Source organism: Triticum aestivum, chromosome 4A, assembly GCF_018294505.1.
Source record: "Triticum aestivum cultivar Chinese Spring chromosome 4A, IWGSC CS RefSeq v2.1, whole genome shotgun sequence".
Taxonomy (NCBI): domain Eukaryota; kingdom Viridiplantae; phylum Streptophyta; class Magnoliopsida; order Poales; family Poaceae; genus Triticum; species Triticum aestivum.
The window spans coordinates 382971692-382990619 of record NC_057803.1 but is presented as its reverse complement, the minus strand read 5'-3'; positions in this window follow the sequence as shown (position 1 = coordinate 382990619).

The following is an 18928-nucleotide window of genomic DNA, read 5'->3' as shown; positions in this document are numbered from 1 at the left end:
CTGCAGCTCCGTTAGCCCTACCGAGTCCTGTTGGCCCTGGTGACGGTGGTTGACGGGGCCACCTTCCGCCGTGCTCTCTATCAAGGCGTTCCCTCTCGCTCCCGTTCCTGCCGGGCTACCTCTCCTAGAGCCCGATGGGAGCGGGCTGGGCTCCTGCCCAGGCGCTCCTTTTGCCCCCCTTGCCTTCGATGGCCATGCCTAGGAGAAGAGGGATAAGAAAGGGCATTACAGAACACTTATCTTTTTTTAATCTTAAACTAGCCGGCACTTGCCAAATTTTAATTCAAATAATGTAATCTCTCGAGTCCATCTTTGTGTTCTGTAATGCTTGTACTTGTATTAGCATATAAATGAAAAAGATGAAACTTGCCGGGAACCCATGCATATGTATGTCCATGCAGAGGTGGGGTGCCTCTTTAATGAAAATAAACGAGTTTTCCCTGGTAGGATATCCTGCCGACACCCTCTTTGTCTGTCGGAGAGCTACGTCTACCGGGGGATAGACAGAGGGGCCAGCCGCCCGCCAGCTCCTTTTTACCAAAGGCTACTGCGACCATCCTGACTGAAGCAACGTTCGAGTCATGGATGGGAGCACCTAAGTTTCAAAAGAGAGGCGAGGTTTTCTCAAGAGAAGTTATAGCTTTACAGAACACTAATGGACAAGAGGTAAAACTTATCTATTTGGCTTGTCGGGGATTTTTGTGCCACGCAATCTTCTCGTCCCTTGTCGAAGCCAAGTTCACAGCAGGAACCTGCAACTTCATGTAGATGAGAATGAATGCAGGATGCGATCCTATCTATATGCATATGCAAATGCTCATGAAATGCTTATGCAGTGATCTTGGTGTGCTCGTGCATGCATGCAATCTTAGTTGGGGGCCCCCTATAGCGCTTCTTTATTTTCTCTTGCACGGGGTCATCGCCCCAACTTTGTATAAGGGGTTACATGCAGCTGAGGCAAGGCCTATACAAAGGGTGGCTGCTGGGCAATGCCAGGGAGCCTCGCGCCTTACGGGTAGTACTGGCGGAGATGCTCAATATTCCATGAGTTTTGCAACTAAGTGCCATCTCCGGTTTCTAGACGGACCGCGCCGGGTCTGGTGACTCGTACCACCCGGTAAGGGCCTTCCCACTTTGGTGATATCTTGTTTGTACCCTTGTCGGACAGAACACGCCTAAGGACAAGGTCACCTTCCTCAAAACACCGGGCATGAACCCTGCGGCTGTGATAGCGGCACAGGGCTTGCTGGTAGCCTGCAGCACGCATAGCAGCCCGAAGACGGTTCTCCTCGAGTAGCACAGCGTCGTCACGCCGGTGCTGATCTTGCGCTACTTCATTTTAGGAAAGCACTCGAGGGGACCCGTAAATGAGTTCCGTGGGGATAGCTGCTTCTGCCCTGTAGACCAGGGAGACGGGAGTCTGCCCGATAGCTCGGTTAGGTGTCGTTCTGAGGGACCAGAGAACTGCTGGCAGCTCCTTGATCCACCGCCTGACGTGCTTCTACAGCATATCGAAAGTTCTTGTCTTGAGTCCATGTAGCACTTCAGTGTTCACCCTCTTAGCTTGTCCATTGCTCTTGGGGTGTGCCACAGAGGTGAATGAGATCTTGCGTCCGAGGGTACGAACATATTGCATGAAGGTGTGGCTCATGAATTGGGTGTCATTGTTGGTGATGATCCTTGTCGGAACTCCAAAACGACATACTAGTTCTTTCAAGAACTTGATAGTTGTCTGAGCAGTCACCTTTCTCACTGTAGTCACTTTCGGCCACTTTGTAAACTTGTCTATGGCGACGAACAAGAATTCAAAGCCCCCGATTGCTCGGGGGAAGGGGTCGGGGATATCAAGCCCCCAGACTGAAAACGGTCATGATAAAGGGATTGTCTGAATGGCTTGGGCAGGCAGGTGTGTTCTTTTAACACCCACGATGCGGCTATATCTCGCACGTGTCGAGGCACGACTTAGAGGCATAACCGCATGGTGGTTTAGTCGCAAGTGGGGTAATCTTCACACAATTCCATGTACTGAATAAGAAAGGGATAAAGAGTTGGCTTACAATCGCCACTTCACACAAATAACGAGTTAAACATACATCATCCAGAGTAGAATCAAGGTGCGACTACGGAACCAAAATAAAAGAAGACAACCCCAATTGCTAGATCCCTGATCGTCCCAACTGGGCACCACTACTGATCAACTGGAAAAGACACAAAACAACGATCAAGATCTTCATCGAGCTCCCACTTGAGCTCTATTGCGTCACCTGCACTGGTATCATTGGCACCTCCAACTGTCTGGAAGTATCCGTGAGTCACGAGGACTCAGCAATCTCGCACCCGTGAGATCAAGACTATTTAAGCTTATGTGTAGGATAAGGTAATGAGGTGGAGCTACAGTAAGCGCTAAGCAAATATGGTGGCTAACAAATGCAAATAAGAGCGAGAAGAGAAGCAACGCAACAGTCATGAAGCTAGAAGTGATCAAGAAGTGATCCTGAAACTACTTACGCACAACCATAACACAAGAACCGTGTTCACTTCCAGGACTCCTTCGAAAAGAGACCATCATGGCTACACACGCGGTTGATGCATTTTAATTAAGTTAAGTGTCAAGTTCTCTACAACCGGACATTAGCAAATTCCCATCTGCCACATAACCGCGGGCACGGCTCTCGAAAGTTTATACCCTATAGGGGTGTCCCAACTTAGCCCATCACAAGCTCTCACAGTCAACGAAGGATATTCCTTCTCCCGAAAAGACCTGATCAGTCTCGGAATCCTAGTTACAAGACATTTCGACAATGGTAAAACAAGACCAGCAAAGCCGCCTGATGTGCTGATAAATCCCGATAGGAGCTGCACATATCTCGTTCTCAGGGCACAGCGGATAGGTCAAGCTATGAGTAAAACCAGCCCTCAAGTTGCCTCGAGGTGGCCCCGCAGGCTGCCCGGTTTGGACCAACACTTAGAGAAGCACTGGCCCGAGGGGTTAAAATAAAGATGACCCTTGGGCTCCGGAAACCTAAGGGAAAAGGCTTAGGTTATTAGGCAAATGTAAAACCAAGGTTGGGCCTTGCTGGAGGAGTTTTATTCAAAGCAAACTATCAAGGGGTTCCCATAGCACCCAACCGCGTAAGGAATGCAAAATCAAGGAACATAACACCGGTATGACGGAAACTAGGGCGGCAAGAGTGGAACAAAACACCTGGCATAAGGTTGAGCCTTCCGCCCTTTACCAAGTACATAGATGCATTAATTAAAAAAAGAGATATTGTGATATCCCAATATATCCATGTTCCAACATGGAACAAACTTCATCTTCACCTACAACTAACAACGCTATAACAGGGGCTAAGCAAAAGTGGTAACATAGCCAAACAATGGTTTGCTAGGATGGTGGGTTGGAGGCTTGACATGGCAATATGGGAGGCATGATATAACAAGTGGTAGGTAGTGCGACATAGCGATAGAACGAACAACTAGCAAGCAAAGATAAACGTGATTTCGAGGGTATGGTCATCTTGCCTGAGATCTCGCAAGGAAGAAGAACGAGTCCATGAAGAAGACAAACGGAGGTACTCGAACGAATCCTCACAACTCCGGAACGGAACCGAAGCTAACATGAGAAGCAACCTGGAAAGAAGCAAGCAACATAATAAACAACCATCACATAAACATGGCACGATGCACAACCAAGTATGATGCATGTCCGGTTTAATGAGGCATGGCATGGCAAAGTGCACAAACAATACTACCAATTAAGTGGAGCTCAATATGCAATGAGTTGCATATTGACAAAACACCACATGACTTATTTAGTTCTCTCTCGGTTATATACCCAACAATATTCAATGTTATTAAACATGGCAAGGGGTGAAGCATAATAAAACTACATATCTAGGCAAGTTTAAATGAGGCCGAAAGAACAAGCAACAAGTCCGGAAAAATCCTCATGTGCATATTTTGAATTTGGTACTGTTCTTCCCTAAACATAATTTTAGAGTTGTTAAACATGCAAAGTAAGTACACCATGCTAAACTAGGAAGTTTTCTACCCCATTTACATATAAAGTTTATTAAATTTGGAGCTACGTTTATTAAGTTATGAAACAAAACATTTTAACATGGCATATGAGCAAATTAAATCAAACAACATTTTAAACACTTTAAACATGCATGAAAATTTGATATTATGAAACTAGATGAAATTCTAGTCATTTTCATATATAAATCATTTTAAACCGATGCACTATTTGTGAGTTATTAAATGCATGATATAGGGGGACTTTTCTGTAAAACTGCCAAACTCCTGGATATTGGACAAATTCGCAGGCAAGAAAAAAACGTGCACAGGGCTGGATCTGGCTGGCCCAACAGTGGAAGGGTGGTGCTAGATCTGGTGCTCACCATGGGCCAAGCCAGGTCGATCGAGAGGCGAAGACATGCCGGATCTGGAGGTGGGCCTTGGCAGGGCTGGGCCTTGGGGCAGGCCCACGAGGGCCGACGCGGAAGGAGACTAGATCGGGGCTCCTCCTAATCCGAGCGGCGCATGGCGGCGCTCACCGGTGAGGGCGATGGGGACGACGAGGTCGGAGGCGAAGGAGAGCAAGGGAGGCCAGGGGGCGACGGGGATGGATGGATCCGCCCGTCTCCCGGCCGGATCCGGCGCCAGCTCGCAGCAAGGCGGCGGAGCACGGGACCAGACAACGGCGGCGGTCATGGAAGGCTCTTGGGGGCGGTGGCGAGGCAACTGTGAGAAAGAGAGGGAGTTTGGAGAGGGAGGCCGAAGGGGGAGGAGAAGGAAGCAGAGAGGCGGGGCGACAGGGCTGGCCTGACAGGTCGCCGGCGGCAGGCGTCGAGGCGCGGCGGGAGGAGCGCTCGGGGCGGAGCTCAGCGCGGGGAACGGGGCGCTCCTGCAGCGTACGGGCGGCGGTGTGGGCTCGCCCGGGCCTAGATGGGCTCGGCGGGCTGGCGGCGAAGTGGGGCGCGAGGAGGACAAGTGGCGGGGTGTGGTTGGCTGCGCGCGGCGTGGCTGCTGACGTGGCGGCGGCGCTGGGTGGTGCTGGCGGCGACAAGTGGCGGAGAGGGCTTCGGCCGGCGGGGAAAAAGAGGAGAAAGGTGGGAAGAGGCTGGCGGCACGCTGAAATCAAGGGACGGGGTGGCGGCTGCCAAAAATGGAAGGGGCCCTTCCTTTTATAGGCATGGGTTTAGGGTTGGTGGTTTTGCTCTGTTTCGGAGCCGTTCGATCTTGATCAGACGGTCCGGAGCAGAGGGGGTTAGGTAGGAGGGGTGGATGGACTGTGTAGAGGGGCTTGGGCTGAGAGGAGAGGAAAGAAGGCAGCCCGGCAACCGTTTCCGGAGACCGAAAACGTCTGACGTTTTGACCGACTATAATGCCTCTATAGTTAACCGTTGGGGCGTCAAAAGAACTCCGAATGCGATGAAATTTGGCAGACGGTCTACCTACAACATAAAAACACCACATGCCAACTTTCAACCCATTCCGAGATCATTTTGCGGCCACTTATAAAATACTATTTCTGACGTGCCGCGGGCGCGTGCAAGTGTTTCTGGGCTCAGAACGGACAACGGAAAGAACGGGGAGACCGGGACGGATGCAAGTTTTAAAAACATGATGATGCAATACACATGATGACATGACAAGCTGCAACACGCAAGCGAATGACTTGGCAACGACGGCGCATAATTGGAAGACACCTGGTGCATCGGTCTCAGGGTGTTACAACACTCGACCACTACAAGAGGACCTCGTCCCAAGATCTAGGATGTCACCAGAGAGAAACGGAAGAGAAAGAGAAGAGGTAAAACAAAGTTGCTTCTTGGACAAATGAGTGAAACCATGAACCTTGAGAGGTTGAACAGATTGAAAGAAGGAATACAACAAAGATGAACAAAGTTGAAAACACTCTGTTAGAAAAGAGGAACAAGGAACATTACTAGAACCTTGTAGGTTGAAAGACATAAGAAAAGGGGTGCAATGGATAAGAAGTACATGCAAGCACTCCGGTTGAAACGAGATGTACAAGGAACGATAAAGATCAATTGCGACAACACTCCGGTTGGAAAAGGAAGGTAAAGAATATGAGCTTGGCAAAATGAAAGCACTTGGATGAGAGTCCGGTTAGAAGAGGAATGATAGCCACAACACTCTGGTTAAAACAAGATAGAGAAGGAATAGGAATGATATAATTTGGACAGCACTCCGACTGTAAATGGAAGGAATTGAACATGAACTTGACAAGATGAGAGGACTTGAATGGAGGACCCAACACTCCGGTTGAATGGATAAGCAAAGGGGAGAACATGATCTTTACAAAAATGGGATGATGGGTCGAAGCGTGCAACATCACAATGCCTCCAGAAGGAAGAATAGAAGATATATCATTGGAATCACATAATGGAGAAGAAAAAATGGTCATCTGATACAACCAATGAACTAGGAAAGCATCCTTGCAAGGAAGGTTAAAACGGAGTTGTTGGGAAAACCAACAACGAAATGAATAAGCTTGTAGCGGGCTTATGGACAACATCTCAAAACTGAGGAGAAATTCTGCCAACAAAAAACAATGATTGATAGAGGACAATGAAGAGATGAAGAACTTCTTCACCGAGATGGGAAGGAGAAGATTGGATCATTGATAAGCACCATAATTGCAACCATCCTTAGGATAGGCTTTAGGTGAAATATAACCCAAGATAACTCCAAGGAAGAAAATGATGGGTTTAATTATTATTTAATTTCTGACAACTTGTCAATCATGAAGCATGAAGGAAACTGTCAAAATGTCATACAACCACCTCAAAAGATAATGTAGAAAGAATTGCACTTTGGAATGCAAGATGAAGAATGCTTGAACTCCTCAAAACAAGACATGTGTTGAACAACATGTTTATTTTAGAGTATAGTGGAATGCAAGATGAAGAATGCTTGAACTCCTCAAAACAAGACATGTGTTAAACAACATGTTTATTTCAGAGTATAGCTTGGCTGATCTTAGCTTCGAGAGAAATCTTGAAGAACAGTTGAAGAATGAAATGAATCCTTGATGAACCTCCATAAAGAAACTCTCAAAAAACTCCGGATAGAAAAAAAGAAGGTCGCAAGGAAAAGAAGCTTCAAAATAATAAGATGAAGCCTTGCGATGATTTAGATGGAGCTTCACGACGAGATAATTGAGAGAGCTTGGAACTCCGGAAACAATTATGAACAATTGAAACCGAGAATTTTTTATGAACCTCCAGAATAAGGGATTGAATCACTTGGATGAAACAAGAATAAGAATTATGTTATGCGCATCCTTCACCAATTTAAATTGATGACAAGCAACGGATTTGGCATACTACTTATTCTCGTAGAAAGGATTAATAGAGATATAGTGTAAACTTGAGAAGGTCCTGATGGAACCACTGGTTGGATTTGGAAACAACGAATGAATTGATATGATAACGAAGGAAGAGAAATCTTGAATGAACCACCGAAAGAATTGAAAATGACAGCATCAAAGGCACAATTCACCGGGAAGAACTGGAAAACGAATGAAGATACTTGAGGGAATTAAGATACATGAGAACAAATATATCACGAGCTGATTAGAGAATACTTGAATGATGCACCAGTAAGATTTGGAGAATGAGAGATGAAAGCTGGAACGGATAATTCTGAGATGGTGGGCTCCAGAGAATCAAACTAAAAATACTCCTGAATTACTCTGGATGGGTGAAAAGAATTCTCACAATCGAAAAAAATTATGAGAGGATGGCAACAAGATTGAACTACGTATTTCAAGAGAATGGAGCAAGATTTGAAGGTAAAACTCTTCTTCGGTCTTCAAACGATGAGAATGCTGCCGAGAAATTCCACCATGAATTGTTGAGATACTCTGAGGTAATGAAAAGCGAAGATATTGAGCCAACAATGAAAAGACTTTGCAAGATCTTGGAGCAAGGCATTTAACTGATGATAATTCATTCTTATGTCAAACTTTGAGAGAATTTGAGAATAACTCCGGGAAAATTAGAAGTGTCAGGTAAGATACTGGGAGAAGACCTGTGGGTTAGGGCCCACTCAGAAGAAACACCGTTGAAACGATTTTGGAGAGAGATTGCACCGGTTGATTTAAATGGCTTGAATGAGGTAACAACCACGAAATAACTTGAATGGATTAAGGATGGAAACACGGATCTTCCGAGATATCTTCAAAACTCCAGAACAAATGAATAGCGAGAAGTGAATGATTATGAGGTGCACTATCAGGACCGGATTTTCGGGATATTAATTTCCCATAAAATGGCCCTTGTGCTCACCAGCCCCAGGATTACTGTTAGCTGATGAGACACCAACTTGATACAGAAACTCCAAGCAAAATACAAAAATGTGTGGTACAAGACCATTCTAGCCTATGAGTACAACAAATGGTTTCTAGTGGTTGATGGCGGAAGTGGTTTGTGGTTCCTCAACGTTCTATGGGACTCCATTTCCCACAGGAACAGCTGACCTGGATAACTCCTATCTTCGCGAGGCTGCTATCACCATTGCTTAGGTTCCGGGGCTGTCATCGCAACCCTCCTCTCCATGCAAGGAATCTGGCCAAGATAATAGCCAGGGACAAGCCAGTGAGTACTTTGAATGTACTCGCAAACATTATGAACACAGGTATAATAATACAATTGATAATCATGCTCTGAAATATTTTATGATCACAACGTCAGTCACGGAATAAGAATCCATGATGCACGCAAGCAGGTTATTCATATACAACATGAATATGCAATAGGGGAGTAGAAATAGAATGCACCGATCGGGTGTCTGAAGCGACGCCTCGAAAGGATAATAATATAAAGAATGCCTCAGTCGGGCATCTGAGCGACGTCACATAAAGGGCTTATAAAGGAAATAAGTAGCAAACATGCCACAGTCGGGCGTCTGTGTGACACCACATAAAGGGCTTATAGAGTAAGTAAATAACAGGCATGCTACAGTCGGGCGTCTCAGCGACACCACATAAAGGGCTTATAAAGTAAATGAATAATAAGCATGCCACAGTCGGGCGTCTCCGCGACACCACATAAAGGGCTAATATGAGAGTAGTCACAGTGAATATCCAGGAGGTAAAACCGTCCCAGGGATACTTAGTCATTCAAATAATGTAAATGGTTAGTCCATAATAATAGTAATCATAATCATCATAAGTCACAAATCATGATCCATGTTCTGGTTTAGCAGTTTTTCCTCCAAAGACCGACACTAAGACCAACACTTGACCCATCCCAGATTGTAGTCCTTAATCATGGACACGGCTATTCGAATAGGTATAAACTCTGCAGAGGGTGTATTCTTTACCCACGAGTAACGGATTCCTTTAGTCCATCAGGACTAATTCCTTTTATGGTCTTTTAGTTGAAAACACACCTGACCGCACACACCAGGCTAACTTACCGGTGTCTAGAATCACCCACGACACCTGTTAAGTGAAACTCTAAGTGGGGAGGCTACAACCTCGATTTGCATGGGATCACAAAATTTATAATGCATGCAAACTAGGGGAGTTACCCCCTCGGCTCCAATCAGAAACACCCATGCCCCCGGACCAGGTGGCATGCCTACCGGATGCAGCCGGTATCTTCCACCATGGCCTTTCTGTATGGTGTGTGCTAGGAAGGGGTTGATAACTTACTGAACCGTACCCTACCTATGGCAGGGACAAGTGGTAGTACGAAACAAGCATGGGGGTTACTGGAACAAGACTCGATCTATGGTCGACTCAGGAAGTTAAAGCATTGCCTGCATGATTAGCATAAGAAATATATTTCACACCAACCAGACAGAATCACCATTCATCATACCTCACCATGCCTTACCAGACACAACCGTCTCGACAAAGAACTAGAGACAAGCTCATGTCTACCCAAGACAGAGGCTTTCCCGGATTCCTTCCGGTAGGCATGAGAGGCATACGACGGTGATTTGTATCACAAACATATCAAATTCCAACAGCACGGAATCATCAATATGCACTCATGAGTATGATCATGTCATCACATAAAATAACGAATACTCTGTGTCAAGGTGGTGTTGTAACCGCATCAAACAACACACAACAATATTATTCCAGGGTTCAGAATGCTTGCCTTCAAGAGTATGCAAGTGGGGGTGCATTTTCTGAAAGATGCCTCCCTCTCCAAAATCCTATTTAAGAAAAATTCAAATTAACACATAGTTTCAAAACAGTACAAAAAAAGTTGTTTGAAATTTTTTCAAATAAATATGAAAATAAACTAGACAAAATTTGAGAAAGAACAGAAAAAGAATCAAATCAATTGGACTTGTATTTAAAAAGTTATAGCCAGTCAAAGTTTAGTCAAAAATCTGTTTTTAATAAAAATCAGAAAAAGAAAACAATTCGGCAGCACTTACGTTTTCCTCTAGCGAAGGCGTATTTGGTGGATTGCGCTTCCACTTAAAACACGCTTCGGCGGGGCTGGGTCACTGACAGTGGGTCCATCTGGCCCACTGGTCAGGTTTGACCAGTCGCCCGCGCCTCGTTCCTCCTCTAGCCGAGCAAAGGCGGGGCTCCAGCGGTCGCCGTCGACGAATGGTGGCTCCCCATGGGGTTCCGAGGGTAGGGATGGATCCGCCAGTCCAGGGCGGTCCTCCCAGTGGTCGAAGGGCTAGCGGGGACGAAGGGAGTCGCCGGCGGCGAGCTCCGCGGCGGACGGTCGTTTCAGGAGAATTGGGGTCTCGAGCTACGGTGGCTCCCGATCGTGTTTGAGAGCTGGGGTGACTCCGCAGGATCGAGGGGAAGAGGATGGAAGCACGGGAGGGGTTAGGGGCCTTAGTGTAACGCTCTCGATACGGCTATATCTCCCACGTGTCGAAGCACGACTTAGAGGCATAACCGCATTGAAAGCAATGTCGCAAGTGAGGTAATCTTCACACAACCCATTTAATACATAAGGGAAAGAGATACATAGTTGGCTTACAATCGCCACTTCACACAATTACATGAATAAAGCATTACAACATCCAAATACAATCAAGGTCCGACTACGGAACCAAAATAAAAGAAGAACCCCAAATGCGACAAAGGTCTCCGATCGACCCCAACTGGGCTCCACTACTGATCAACTGGAAACAGGACAACACAAAGGACAAGATCTTCATCGAGCTCCTCCTTGAGCTTGGTTGCGTCACCTGCTCTGTAACATCGGCACCTGCAAACTGGTTTTGGAAGTATCTGTGAGCCACAGGGACACAGCAATCTCGCACCCTCGCGATCAAGACTATTTAAGCTTATGGGTAAGGTAAAGGTATGAGGTGGAGCTGCAACAAGCGACTAGCATATATGGTGGCTAACATACGCAAATGAGAGCGAGAAGAGAAGGCAAAGCACGGTCGAGAAACTATGATCAAGAAGTGATCCTAGAACAACCTACGTCAAGCATAACTCCAACACCATGTTCACTTCCCGGACTCCGCCGGAAAGAGACCATCACGGTTACACACGCAGTTGACTCATTTTAGTTAAGTTAAGTTTCAAGTTATCTACAACCAGACATTAACAAATTCCCATCTGCCCATAACCGCGGGCACGGCTTTCGAAAGTTCAAATACCTGCAGGGGTGTCCCAACTTAGCCCATGACAAGCTCTCACGGTCAACGAAGGAATAGACCTCCTCCCGAGACGTTCCAATCAGACTCGGTATCTCGGTTCTACAGGACATTTCGACAGGGTAAAACTAAACCAGCAACACCACCCAGATGTGCCGACAAATCCCGATAGGAGCTGCACATATCTTGTTCTCAGGGCACACCGGATGAGCAAGACGCCGGGTAAGCCAGCCCAGAGTTGCCCCTGGTAGCCTCGGACATCGCTCAGTTGGACCAACACTCAGAGGAGCACTGGCCCAAGGGGGTTCAAATACTGATGACCCTCAGGAGCGCGACTACCATGGGAAAAGAATAGGCTAGGTGGCAAATGGTAAAACCAATGTTGGGCATTGCTGGAAGAGCTTTACTTAAGGCGAACTGTCAAGGGGTTCCCATAATAGCCCAACCACGTAAGGAACGCAAAATCTGGGAACATAACACGGATATGACAAAAACTAGGGCGGCAAGAGTGGAACAAAACACCAGGCATAAGGCCGAGCCTTCCACCCTTTACCAAGTATATAGATGCCTTAATTAAATAAGATATATAGTGATATCCCAACAAGTAAACATGTTCCAACATGGAACAACATCTCCATGTTCCAACAAGGAACAAACTTCAATCTTCACCTGCAACTAGCAATGCTATAAGAGGGGCTGAGCAAAGCGGTAACATAGCAAAACAACGGTTTGCTAGGACAAGGTGGATTAGAGGCTTGGTTCAACAATATGGGAGGCATGATAAGCAAGTGGTAGGTATCACAGCATAGGCATAGCAAAAGAGCGAGCAACTAAGCAAGCAAAGATATAAGTGATTTCGAGGGTATGGTCATCTTGCCTGAAATCCCGCAAGGAAGAAGAACGAGTCCATGAAGAAGATAAAAAGACATAGTCGAACGGGTCCTCACAAACGCGACGTTACCGGAACCAACCCGAAGAAGCAAACACCGGAAAGAAGCACACAACATAGTAAACAAACCACACATGAACATGGTATGATGTGCGGGATGCGGTATGCGATGCAGCATGATTTGCAAGGGAATGCATGAATCTGGCCTCAACATGGAAATCCAAGTGTGCCACTGGAAAGATGAGATGAAATCGCTTGAAAACGATATAAAGATCACCGGAATCGGAGTTACGGTTTGGAAATGGCAAGCAATTCAAATATGGCCACGTTCTGCAATTTACAGCAAGTAGCCATCTACATGCAATGAGATGAACAAGCTACAGCACCCAAACATGACAACAAAATACATGGAAGGGATCTACTCATGATGCTTAACAAAAGACTAGCAGTGAGCTACGGCCAATTCATCCATTAACAGGTTCAAACAAGCATGGCAAAAATGCATATGGTAAACAGATTTCAGACTTAGTGAAATTAACACTTGTCTGGAATTTCAGATCACATAGCACTCTTCGGAGCAACAAAACTACATGCTACAGGACCTGAACATGGGAAAGTAAAACATTGCATGGAGCTACTCAAACAGATTAACAAAAGTCCTTAGTGACCATAAGCCAAAAGGGATCAGAAAATACAATTGCAAGCATGTGAACATGGCAAAAACATAATCAGATCACAGACTTGGTGAAAACTGGCACATGCTGAAAACAGATATCAAGTAGGCATGTTTATGAGCTCGAGGCACTCACTACGGAGCATGTCATGATAAGCTAAGCATACATCCATCAAGAATCAAAAAATGCAAGCTATACATGGCAAGAATAATAACATAGCATGCACGGATCAACTACAACATCCCCGGCAAAATTGCTAACAAGTAGACAATCTGCCCGGATTCATGAAGTAGCAAAAGTAGCGCTCGATTGACTCAAGCTAGGGTGCTCCTTAATTGCAAAAAAAGACATGGATGGATAGAGCACTACAAGATTAACAAAACATCCTTACTGATCATCCTCAAAAGAGGCACGGATCATTAGGAAACAACATGAACATATGGCAATATGAGATAAACAGGCCAAGGACTTGGTGGAAATGCTAAGTCCCTGAAATCAGCATTACCAAGTGCCTCACTTGGCAAGCTTGTGCTAGTCAGTTAACACATCACAAAAAAACATGGGTTGCACCTCTGGAAAGATGGCAAAACCCTTAACAAAACATATGTAGGGCTCAAGGGCATATCATGCACACAATAATCATGGCAAAAATGACAAATATCTAAATGGAGCATCAGATCTGACAATTATCTCAAGTAGCACTCTTCTAACAGCATTTCAGGCATCAAGATGAACTCAAATGAAAATGATGCAATGGAACTAAATGAGGTACTCTCTGAGACGAACATTTTGATATGCTATATGCATGAATCGGAGCTATGGATGCAAAGTTACGATGCGATGAATAGAGGCATATGAAACATGGCAATCTCGGGGACTTAGTAGAAATTGGACCTCTCCGAGAAAGTCAACGGGACGGAGCGGTGCGGGATGGTTCGGATCCAGGACGGAGGGGCGGCGTTTGGTTCGTCTCCTGGTGGATCTCATCCATCTTCGTCTCCGGCGAGCTCGAGGAAGTCCGGCGAGGTCGGATTTGGCCGGAGTTGGCGGTTCCGGGCCGGATCTGGCCGGATCCGGCCGGATCTCGACGAGGGCGGTGCGGGCAGGGTTGCCAGCGAGAAGGCGGCGGCCGGAGTGGGGTATAGGCGGCGGAGGGTCGCCGGCCAGTGGGAGGAGCTGGTGCTCCGGCGAGCAATGATGGCGGCGGCGACCGGCGGAAAACCGCGGCGGGGCGGCGGCGCTCGGAGGCGGCCGGGCGTGCAGGCGGCTCGGGCAGCCGCGGGTGACGCGCGGGCCGGCTGCGGGCCCCGCGGGCCGGCGGCGGGCGCAGGGGAGAGAGAGGGAGGAGGTCGGCTGACGTGGCGGCGCGCTGTTGGAGGAGAGCGGCGGTGGGGCGACGTGGCATCTCCTGATTCGCCGGACTGAGGTGCCCGGCGGACGCGTCCGGCGCGGACGGACACGTCCGGCGGCGTGAGGAAGGGGAAGGCTAGGGTTCATCCGCGAAATGATCCGAAATTTCGGGGAGGGGTGCTCTTTTATAGGTAGAGGGAGCTAGGAGAGTCCAAATGAGGTGCGGTTTTCGGCCACGCGGTCGTGATCGAACGACCGAGATGATGGAAGAGGTTTAGGTGGGTTTTGGGCCAAATTGGAAGGGTGTTGGGCTGCAACACACACGAGGCCTTCTCGGTCCCTCGGTTAACCGTTGGAGTATCAAACAAAGTCCAAATGGTACGAAACTTGACAGGTGGTCTATCTACACTATAATAAGACCACACGCCAACTTTCATCCCATTCCGAGAACATTTTCCGGCCACTTATAAAAATAATATTTCGGACACGCCGCGGGCGCGTGCAAGTGTGGTTGGGCTCAGAACGGACAACAGAGAGAAACTCGGAGAACCCGGACGAATGCAAGTTTTAAAATATGACGATGCAATGCACATGATGACATGATGAGATGCAACACGCAAGCAAATGACAAGGCAACAACAGCGAATAACTGGAGGACACCTGGCACAATGGTCTCGGGGCGTTACAACACTCCACCACTACGAGAGGATCTCATCCCGAGATCTAGAATGGCACCGGAGGGAAAACGGAAGAGAAAGAGAAGCGGTAAAACTAAGTTGCTTCTTTGACAAAGGAGTGAAACCAAAGAACCTTGAAAAGGTTAAGCCATTTTGAGAAAAGAATAGAACGGAGATAAATCAAGTTGAAAATACTCTGTAAGCAAAGAGGAACAAGGAAGAACAACTTTGGGCAGCACTCCGGTTGAGAAGGGATGCAAGGCTTGATAAGGCGAAAGAACTTGAGCAAAAAGGACAGAACACTCCGGTTAAATGGATAATCACGAGAAGAACATGATCCAAGATGATGAGAGAAAAGAGCAACATCACAATGCCTCCGGATGAAAGAATCAAAGGTAGATTGTCAGAACAAAAGAGCGGAGAAGAAGATGACAACTTCTATCACAATTGAACTTGGAAAGTATCCTTGCAAGAAAGGATTGCGCAGGGTTGTTGGGAAAACAACAACGAAGAGGATAAGCTTGTAGTGGGCTTATGGAAAACATCTCTAGAACTTGAGGTGAAATTCCTCCACTAACAAAAACAGTATTGGATTGATAAGAACAAGAAGACGAGGAACTTGTTCATCGGAAGGATAAAGAAGAACTTGGGTCCTTTATAAGCACCATAGATAGCAACAAACCTTAGGGAAGGCTTTAGGTGAAATATAACCCAAGGTAACCCCAATGACGAGATTGGTGGATTTAAATACCTCATCTTGATAACTTGTGAAACACGAAGCACGAATGGAAATTATCAAGAATGACATAACACCACCTCAAAAGATATGCGTGAAAGAATTGCACTCGGATTACAAGATGAAGAATATTTGAGCTCTTTAGAAAAGAATCTTGATGAACACTTCGAGAGGGAAATTGAATCCTTGATGAGCCATCATGTAGAACCTCCATGAAGAACTCCGGTAACAAAAGGATGATCAAACGAAAAAGAAAGAGAAGTTGAAAACACAAGGTGAATCCTTGCAATGATTAGATGGATCTTCGTGATGAAATAAATTGAGAGATCTTGGAACTCCAGAAAAGAAAGATGAGCTATTGAAACCAAGAATAAGTATGATGAGCCACTCCGGAAAAACAGGAATTGAACAAACTCGATGAAACAAGAATAAGAATTACATTATGATTATCCTTCACCAATTAAATAGATGACCATCAATGGATTTGGCACACTACTTATTCACGTAGAAAGGATTAAGAGAGATATAGCGCAAACTTGAGAAGGTCTTCAACGATCCACCGGTAGAATTGTGAAATGAAGGAAGATACTTGAGACAATCAAGATACATGAGAACGAAGGGATCACGAACTGATTAGAGATCACTTGAACGACGCACCGGTAAGATTTGGAGAACCATAGATGAAAGCCAAGAATGAATAAATCTCAGACGATGGGCTCCGGATAATCAAACTGAGAAGACTCTAGAATTGCTCCGGATAGGTGAAAAGAATTCTCACGATCAAAACAATTACGAGAGGATGGCAACAAGCTAGAATCACGAATCTTGAAGAGAATGGAGCAAGATTAAAGAGAAACTCTTCTTCGGTCTTCAAAATCCGAGAATGACGACGAGAAACATCACCAAGAATTATTTAGACACTCCGGAAGAATCAAAACAAAGAGGTTGAGCCAACGATGAAAAGAATTGTGAAAGATCTAGGATATGGCATTTGACTGAAGATAACTCATTCTTACGTCAAACTTTAAAAGAATTTGAGGATAGCTCCGGGAAAAATTTAGAAGAGTCAGGTAAGATCCTGGGAAAAAGACCTGTGGGTTAGGGCCCACTCAAAATAAAGACCGTAGAACGATTTGAAGAGAGATTGCACCGGTTGAAATAAATGGCTTGAATGAGATAACAACCTCAAAAAAATCTTGAACGGATGCAGAGTGGAAAACATGAATCTTCGAGATAACTTGAGCACTCCGGAACAATAGATTAGCGAGCGGTGAAAGATTATTAGGTGTACCATTATGAGAAGGCATTTGAAACAAGGAAAAAGAATATGATCAACAAAACTTGACTTGAAACCACCGGAGATGAAAGGAATGAAGAATGACGAACTAGAAGCTCCGTTAGAATCTTCATGAGAATCCCCGGATAAGAATATTGATAGAAAAGAATGGAGAGACTTCGCATCAATAATATGGATACTCGATTAAGAGATCTGAATCCTTGGGGAAAAACAAAGGGAGGGAGGGTGGGAAAAACAAAGACAGTTTGGAATGGGTGAAACGAACACCGCTTGGGGAAGGTATGGAATCAACACTTGACTTCGAAGCAACTCGAATACCACGACTCAAAACAAAAACAAAGGATTGGCTTGCAAAATAAGCCAGAACAAACATATGATAGAGATTTCGTCCAAAATTTTCATGGTGGGGCCTACACGGGCTCGATCGTACAGCACCATCATGTACAAGGCAGTGCACATGACATAAGAAGCGTCCCCGAGTCGGTATAGCCAAGGACTCTTTAAGACACAACGAGACCACTGTAAAACCGACTGTGAATAGGCGGACCACTAGACGTCGAACCCCAATTTCATATCATACATCTGTTGGAAAGATATCCTAAGAGCTACTTGAATTCCCACCTATGAAACTCCCGAACCTTTCCGGTTATGCAATCAGGTGTTGGGGATACAGGGGAAGCATAATATCTTACCCAAAACTAGCAAATCCTACATCCAGCTGTATCCATCCTTCAACACATAACCAAGAAACCTTCGGAAATCATCTACCTCAACCTTCGAAAAGCATCCGTTATACAAGTTATGGCAATACTCCCAAACTCCCGCCCCAGTACTGGGTGGCGTTGAGGTTATCTCACCAACGAACTGCATAAAAGAGATTTTCGACGTCGGCGTACTAAACTCAGGTATACCAGAACTGCAACGATAAAATTATGACGACAACACCTCAGAGCTCAACTCCCCGGGACACTGACACAAATCCCCTGACAGGAGGCACCAAGACAATGTTCTCGTCACAAAACCATCGGAATGATTCCAAGATACCCGCGTGATCCTAAAATTTTTTTAGTGAAATTTGAGAAGAGAAGAGTCAAAACTCTACGTCAAGATGCCTTACCAGAGCGATGAGGAGACTGGGAAGTAAAACGAATTCCTAAACTCTCTGATATATAATTCCTAAATGACTCAAAACATTTTTCTAGACTCAACTTGGCTGCTAATAACGATCAAGCAGTGGGGCTCCTAAGGTCGGGGAAGGCTCTGATACCAACTTGTAACGCCCTCGATGCGGCTATATCTCCCGCGTGTCGAAGCATGACTTAGAGGCATAACCGCATTGAAAGCAATGTCGCAAGTGAGGTAATCTTCACACAACCCATTTAATACATAAGGGAAAGAGATACATAGTTGGCTTACAATCGCCACTTCACACAATTACATGAATAAAGCACTACAACATCCAAATACAATCAAGGTCCGACTACGGAATCAAAATAAAAGAAGAACCCCAAATGCGACAAAGGTCCCCGATCGACCCCAACTGGGCTCCACTACTGATCAACTGGAAACAGGACAACACAAAGGACAAGATCTTCATCGAGCTCCTCCTTGAGCTTGGTTGCGTCACCTTCTCTGTAACACCGGCACCTGCAAACTGGTTTTGGAAGTATCTATGAG